The sequence below is a fragment of the Stegostoma tigrinum genome, chromosome 14 (genome assembly GCF_030684315.1).
Source record: "Stegostoma tigrinum isolate sSteTig4 chromosome 14, sSteTig4.hap1, whole genome shotgun sequence".
NCBI classification, from domain to species: domain Eukaryota; kingdom Metazoa; phylum Chordata; class Chondrichthyes; order Orectolobiformes; family Stegostomatidae; genus Stegostoma; species Stegostoma tigrinum.
Genome location: NC_081367.1, coordinates 56,956,379 through 56,964,576, shown reverse-complemented (window position 1 = coordinate 56,964,576; position 8,198 = coordinate 56,956,379).

The window sequence follows — 8,198 nt, the reverse complement described above, 5'->3', positions numbered from 1 at the left end:
TTTGAGTTCAACCTGCCATGGCAGTGTCATAACATGTCCAAACATAGTGACTTTAAAGAATGACAAAAACAAAAATTTCATCAAGTTACAGGGAGGAAAAGAATCCCTGAACATAATGGGGGAGACAGGAATCATAAAATAGCTAGAGCACAGAAGGGTTATGACTTAGTGCGTAGCACTCTCTGTGATACAGAAGGCAGTAGGTTCAAGTCCCAGACAACACACAAGCTATAATCTAAACTGACAGTTGAGTCATTTATTGTAGTCAAAAGTGTTGGGGGGCTGAACTCTGTTCAACAGTGCACTATGTTTGGCATAACACTCCTCCATGCTGCGTATTAACCTTTTTAAATCTTATTAATAACAGGTTTTACTTAACAGGTTCATCTTCAGTTTTATCCTGAAGTTACAGCTCCCTCTGCTGTATGTTTGTGCATATGCTTCTGAGCTGGCAATATTCAACCCCGTCAAAGTCATGATCGGACTATGTTTGACGGGGGAGTTGAACTCTGCATGACAAATGATGATGTTGGATTATTTTACATGAAGCAGTGTTGTTCCCAACAATAGGGCTCGAGCTCACAGTTATTTAGTGACAGCAAAACATGCAATGAATTGACTGCTGGGCATATCACCAGCTGATCCTCCACACAGTCTAAAGTCCAACCACAATATCAACTTGCCAGGCACAGACAAAGCTCAATGTTCAACTGAAGAGCCTGTTCTCTTGCCTTAAACCTTGTTACACTACTTGACGTGACTTTGAAATATAACCATCCTATCCAAGTGAGGTAGCAGATGAATAAAACAGTTCCGTGGTCAGATCTTTAAGATGTCCGGAAACAATCCGAGATACTACAAGTACTATGACTTGTTTGATAAGAACAGCGAAAGCATTTCACATCATCTTAAAGGAAACAGCTTGCCTTTGTGAGTCCTCATAGTCCCCAAAAGGTCAACTGCAAGCATGAAGGCTGTAACAGTGTTGATGCACACTTCTCTGTGCTTTAAGAGAAATTCTGAATGATTGGAAGAATGTAGAATCTGATGAGTTGCAACATCTAGCTGAAAGGTATGATGATGCTTTTACAATGTGCAACTGGCCGTCACACTACAACCTTTGCTTTTACCACAAGTTGATGGAAATGAACAAAGCACTGAAACTAGAGTAATAATACATATGTGGTGGGACCACATTGCTGAACGTCTCAACAAAGATGTTCTTGTTACATGAGATTCTTGGCATCAAACTAAGCAGTTACGCAATAAAGAAAACCTTCTTCGTTCCACTGAAGAGGTGACAAAGGTAATTAAATCATCACATAAACACAGTGGTTACAAGAGCAAGTCAGAGGCTAGGAATACAGCAGTGAGTAACTCAACTCCTGACTCCCCAAAGCCTATCCACCATCTACAAGGCACAAGTGAAGAGTGTGATGAAATACTCCCCACTTGCCTGGATGAGTGCAGCCCCAACAACACTCAAGAAGCTTGACACCATCCAGAACAAAGCAGCCCACTTGGTTGGCACTACAACAATTCGCTTCCTCTACCTCCGATGCACAGTAGCAGTAGTGAGTACTATCTAGAAGATGCACTGCAGTAATTCACTAAAGATCCTCAGACAGCTCTTTCCAAATCCATGGTTACTTCCATCTAGAAGGTCAAGGGCAGCAAATACATGGGAACACTGCTATCTTCGAGTTCCCTCCCAAGCCACTCATCATCCTGACTTGTTAATATATCATCATTCCCTCACTATCACTGGGTCAAAATCCTGGAAATCCTCTCAAATGGCATTGTGAATCAACCCTCAACAGGTAGACTGCAACGATTCAACAGGCAGCTCACTACCATCTTTTCAAGGGCAACTAGGGACAGGCAATAAATGCTGGTCAGCCAGCGATACCCATATCCCACAAAATGAATAAATAAATAAAACCATCTGGCTAAAAATGTTTCATCACAGATGTGGAATTGTAATAGTACAGAGATTGTCAACAAATTTCAAGAATGTTTAGGATTGGGTCACAGTTCCACAAAACCTCCAGGATATCACTTGTTCAGCATCTCGAAGCAAAAAGCATCCAAAAATGTTTACAGCAACAGTTGTGATTGAGAAACACCTTATACTTCAATGAATATTCTGACAAAGATTTTATTAAATCTTGCAGATGATGTCCTCCCAGAATCACTATCCACTTGTAGGGGTAATATAGGATAGTTATGCAGAAGTCATAGCAGACTTGAAATGTTAACTTTGTTTTTCTTTCCACAGATGCAGCTACAGCTGCTGATTTTATCCAATGCTTTCTGTATTTACTTAATTCTTCAATCTTGCTAACTGCAAGACCATCCTATCTGCTATAGTCATCATTGAACGCTTCTGCTAAAGACAGCCATGGTTAATCAAAGGAATTTGATAAGAAGTGTAGGATAAATTATGCTGGACTCAACAGCATGAAGATCAAACTCCAGGAGTTCACAACCATGTTCTCAGGGGCAACTAGGTACGGGCAATAGACGCTAGCCAGCTAGCGATGCCCACATTCCACAAAATTAATAATAATTTTAAAAATTTCAACTTGTTTGGGCAGGTGATGTCTCTTGCATGGATGAGTAAAGAATCTGCAACAGATCAATGTGGAAAGCTGTCTCATGTCAAAAACATTAAAGTGGTTTACATAAATGATCCAGGGACATCCTGAAAAGGGGCCTTACTAATGTCTGCATTGCAGATCCCGGCTCTTGAGAAACCAGTGCAGCCGACTGAACATGGAAGCAAGCTAAAATTTGCTTCAGCATGTTTCAAGGACCATCTAGGCAAGATTTACAATGTCACAATGTGACCAAAGAAAATCTGAGTTACGGGGGTTCTCCCAAACATCAAAAATTATACCAAGAACTGCCAGTTCTGGAGAGGTTCATGCCAGTTGAATTTTTCAGTCCTGAGAGGACTCATAGAAGATGAGGAAATCACTTATAACTTGGCAACACTCAAACATATAGTCAAAAATGAACAACCCGCCTTGGTGAATTAGCACTGCTGCCTCACAGCACAGGGACCTGGCTCAATTTTGGCCTCGGGTGACCGTCTGTGTGGAGTATGCCACCACAGGTTGCCACCAAGTCATCAGTTTTCCTCCCACAGTCTAAAGATGAGCAGGTTATGTGGATTGGCCATGCTAAATTGTCCATAGTGTCCAGGGATGCGTAGGTTAGGTGTAGTAGCCATGGAAAATGCAGGGTTACAGGGATAGGATAAGGGGTAAGTCTGGGTGGGATGCTATTTGGAGAATCGGTGTGGAGTGTTAGGCCAAATGGCCTGTTTCCACACTGTATGGATTCTATGCAATCTAAACGATTACATGCCAGGACTTTAACAGGAAGTTGAGGGATTGTATTCCTTATCTTAGAACATAGAACATAGAACATTACAGCACAGTACAGGCCCTTCGGCCCTCGATGTTGTGCCCAATTTTTGGTGAAAGCCCAAACTAGGTGCTGTGATGAGAACCCTTTTCCCTTAAATATTTTTATTTCATGAGATAATATGCTATTGCAAAGATCTGAACCAAACTCTAAAACTGATGTGAACAAGTTGGAAAGACTTACATATCTGTAGCATCTTTCACAAATTCAGCATGTTGCAATGTGCTTTCCAGCCAACTAAACATAGTAGCTGTCATAATGTAGGAAAGGCAACAGTCAATTTGCATTGCAAGTTTCCAATAACAGCAATATGATCATGGTAACAAAGTGTAGAGGAGATGAACATAGCAGGCGATGCAGCATCTTTGGAGCACAAAAGCTGACGTTTCGGGCTTTTACTGATGAACGGTCTAGGCCCGAAGCGTCAGCTTTTGTGCTCCGAAGATGCTGCTTGGCCTGCTGTGTTCATCCAACTCTACACTTTGTTATCTCGGATTCTCCAGCATCTGCAGTTCCCATTATCTCTAATACAATCGTGGCCTGATTTTTCGAATTATATGGTGTAGCTTGAGGGGTAAATTTTGGCCAGGAGACAGGGAAAACTCTTCTGCACTTCTTCAAATAGTGGCCATCGGATTTTCTTTTAACATCCACCTGAAGGACAGGACCTTGGTTTAATATTTAATTCAAAAGATGGCACCTCTGTCAGTGCAACACTCTGGCCATACTGCACTGGGAGTGCCAGCCTAGATTTTATATTTAATACTCTGGAATGGGACTCAACCCCATGTTACCTAAATATAACTCAGTAGGTCAGAGTGCAATCAAACTGGCCAAGGCTAATAGTCCAGTGAACTCTTGACATTTTGATAATTCAAATTCATCTTTTAAAATATATAGAAACCTAACTGTATCATCATAAAAACATCACTGCCTAATCCTTCAGAGAAGAAAGCACACTTGCCAACCTATTCTGGACCCATACAAGACTCCAGTTCCACATTCACATCTTAGCTACCATTTGCAGTGGTCTAGCAAGCCACTCAGTTGTAGTCAATCACAAGAAGACTCACCACTATCTGTTGAGAAGCAAGGTCCTAAGATCAAGCCCTGAGGTGGCTCAGCTCTGTCCAAGTGATATGTACATAGAACAGATTAATTAAAAGCATGAGTAAGCCATTCAATCACTTGTCCATTTGCTAAGATCATTGCTGATCTAATGTGGCCTCAGGTCTACTTCCCTGCCCAACCCCTAAATCTTTGACTCGCTTGTCACTCAAGAACCGATCAAACTCAGTTTTAAGAGTAATCATTGATCTTACCTCTGCTGTTGATGATCATCAGTATGACTCGGAGGTAAAACAGAGCTTAAGGTAAGAGTCAGTCTCCGTTAGGTCAGAATGAAGGTAAGGAATTAACCAGGCCTTCCATAGAGTTAGGCATGCTGATTAATCAATGTGTATCATTCAGAACAGCTTGGAAACTAGCCACTTGCAGATTCAAAGGGATAATTTTAACCTCACCCATCCATTGAATATCTGACAGTTCTGGATGCAAGAGATAATGGGAACTGCAGATGCTGGAGAATCCAAGATAACAAAGTGTGAAGCTGGATGAACACAGCAGGCCAAGCAGCATCTTTGGAGCACAAAAGCTGATGTTTAGGGCCTAGACCCTTCATCAGAGAGGTTCTGGATGCAATGTTAGTTTTATTTACCTTTTATTGAGTCAATGTGTAATAAACTGACATCCAATCCAATTTGGTAATTTTTATTTTAGAACATGTAGATCAAGATTATCCCCAGATTGTGATGATCACTGCCTGTGATGACTCATGATGATTGGACAGCTGGTTAGACTACCAAAAAGCATGAAATGAGTATTTTCAGAGAGGAGGTGGTTACTTGAGGGGCAAGTGTGCAGATGTTAAAATCTCCAAAAAAAAGCAACATAATTACCATAATCACCTCTGAAGCAAACCCTGAGGGGTTGGAAATTGAAGATAAGCTAGTTAGGTTTTGTCAGAAAACTTCTCCTCCTACTCACACAGCCTTGTCAACAAAGGTTATTAGCATAGGAAAGGCAGCCTCTACTGGTTCATGGCTTTTATAGCAAAACTCTGCAGAGTTGGAGCCAGTCTTAAAATACCAACTTGTTTGCAAACATTTCACTACTCAGGTCATGGTTCTTCCAAGATGTGCTTCCCAATCAAGTGCGTTACAAGGAGCTGTGCCATATTATTACATTGACAAGCTTTAAATCACTACATTTTCAAGGAATATGTTGGCAAAGAGAATGGCTTTGATACTTAGGTCAGGCTTCAACATTTCTAGAAGTCATCTAAATTAAGTAAAAGGGGATTGTGGCAGTACAGATACAAAGGTGCCTCACTGAACATTATGCAGGATACACCAAGATTTTACAAACCAAAGTAAAAGATATAAAAGTAAAGATGGTGAACTTTTAACAAAGAAATAGTAGGAACTGCAGATGCTGGAAAAACTGAGATAACAAGGTGTAGAGCTGGACGGACACAGCAGGCCAAGCAGCATCAGAGGAGCAGGAAAATTGATGTTTCGGGCCTAGACCCTTCTTCAGCAATGGGGGAGGGTAAGGGGGCTCTGAAATAAATAGGGAGAGAGGGGAAGGCAGATAGAAGCTGAATAGAGGAGAAGATAGGTGGAGAGGAGACAGGCAGGTCAAAGAGGCGGGGATGGAGCCAGTAAAGGTGAGTGTAGGTGGGGAGTTAGGGAGGAGATAGGTCAGTCCAGGGAGGACGGACAGGTCAAGGAGACGGGATGAGGTTATTACTTTTTAAAAGTACTGTTTTACCTCAACTGGAATATTGTGTCCAAATCTGTGTACTGTAAAGATTCTGATGGGTGGAGTGTGCAGGTAATCACATCCCAGCACGCCTCCAGACTTCCTAAAGTGTTAATGTCCAACTGAATCTCTAAGATAGTTACTTTCATTATTATCTAGGAGACAAAAAGGACTCTCATCAAGTTTCATCAATAATCACAGGACATTTTTATTATGAACAAACTTTGTCTTTTACAAGTAACAAAATGTAATCACGGCAAACCTTTTATTAACTGGCACCTGTGGGATCAGGAGTGTATCAGGTGATCAAGTATTCTGCAGGGTCAAGAGGTCTACGTAATCAATACGTAATACAGACGTAATGCAGTGGATATACATACCACTGTTGTATTTTATTTACAGCATGAATCAATGAAATAATAATGGAACTTTGCTTTAAATAAGACTGACCAGCTGATAATCTTCACATTCACACTCTCAACTGACTACACGGGATACAGTAATATACAGTACATAATACAGTAAACCTCTGGTATTTCAGGTATATAATTTTTCTGGTTTATCAAGAGTCAGTTCATAAGGTGTCAATTAAAACAAAGATTTCCGTATTAACTACTGCTATGCAAACTTAGAGTATATTCCTTTTAAATGCAAATGCACGCACATTCATACACAGTCAGCACAAGATGGGCCATTTAACCTGGAGAGATATCAAGGGTAAGAAAAATCAGGCAAGAGAGAAAATCCTGTGTATCAAGAATCAAAATCTCAAAGGTTGAATGAGGTGACTTTCTTACAGTTCTTTTGTTTTCTATTGACAAAACCATATTGCTGTTAGCCACAAAGCAATGGAAGATCTGGGTAGCCAGCTTCTTAGATCCAGGTACTTTATTGAGTGGGCAGGTCAGTCTTCAGTCATCAGGAGAGTGAGCAGGAATGCAATAGCACTGCTTCTTTGCAAACCTTTCCACAACTCAAAGAGTTTTTCCTTTCCAAGACAGACAGAGAGAGACAGATCTGTCTTTAATGCAAGCTTCTTGAGCATTTCTTTTCAATTTTCCTACTCCCATGTCCATGGCAAAACAGAAACTAAAAGTCCAAAAGCTGCTTCTTGGCAATATGCAGCCTAATGCTATTTATAGTAGTTTGTCTGAAACAAATGCATCTGATCAGTCTCTGAGCAACTTCGTTTTTCCAAAAGGTCACTTGATTTTGTTTGTAAAGAATAAAGTGAAAGACAACACACAGTTCTACTTTTGACTGTTGAGTTCCAAAACAAAACATTGTAAACTCTCTGCACTCTGGATCCCAGACCTCTATTGTCTTCCAGTTTTCATTCAAAAATAAAAATCTTTACTTAACAGCATCTTAGGTTTGTCTAGTACATTCTCATCAGCAGTGTGACCCTTTGATTTCTTACTTATAAATTCTGTGTCTGACACTACTTCTCTCATTAACATCTGAAGAAGGAGTAAGTCTCCGAAAGCTTGTGTTTTCAAATAAACCGGTTGGACTATAACCAGGTGTCATGTGATTTCTGGCCTTGAACACCCTAGTCCAACACCTGCAGCTCCACATCCTGAATTACCCATGAAATGAGAACATTCTACTAGATTTCCTAATTATTTCATTTGCCTGCATATTCACCATTTGTGATTTGTGTGTTAGGACACTCAGATCTCTTTATATCACAGAGCTCTGCATCTATCATCACAAAGACACCTTCCTTCTAATTCTTCATGCCAAAATGGGCAATTTCACATTTTCCCACTGTATTTTCCATTGTATTTCATTCGCTAGATCTTTGTCATCCTTACTTACCTTTTTATATATCCTGTCATAGCTTCTTGATGTTCTTTCTACAAGTTATGTTTCTAATCATCTTTGTATCATCAGCAAATTTAACTTTCTCTCTTGCCTTATCCCGACTCATTGATTTATGA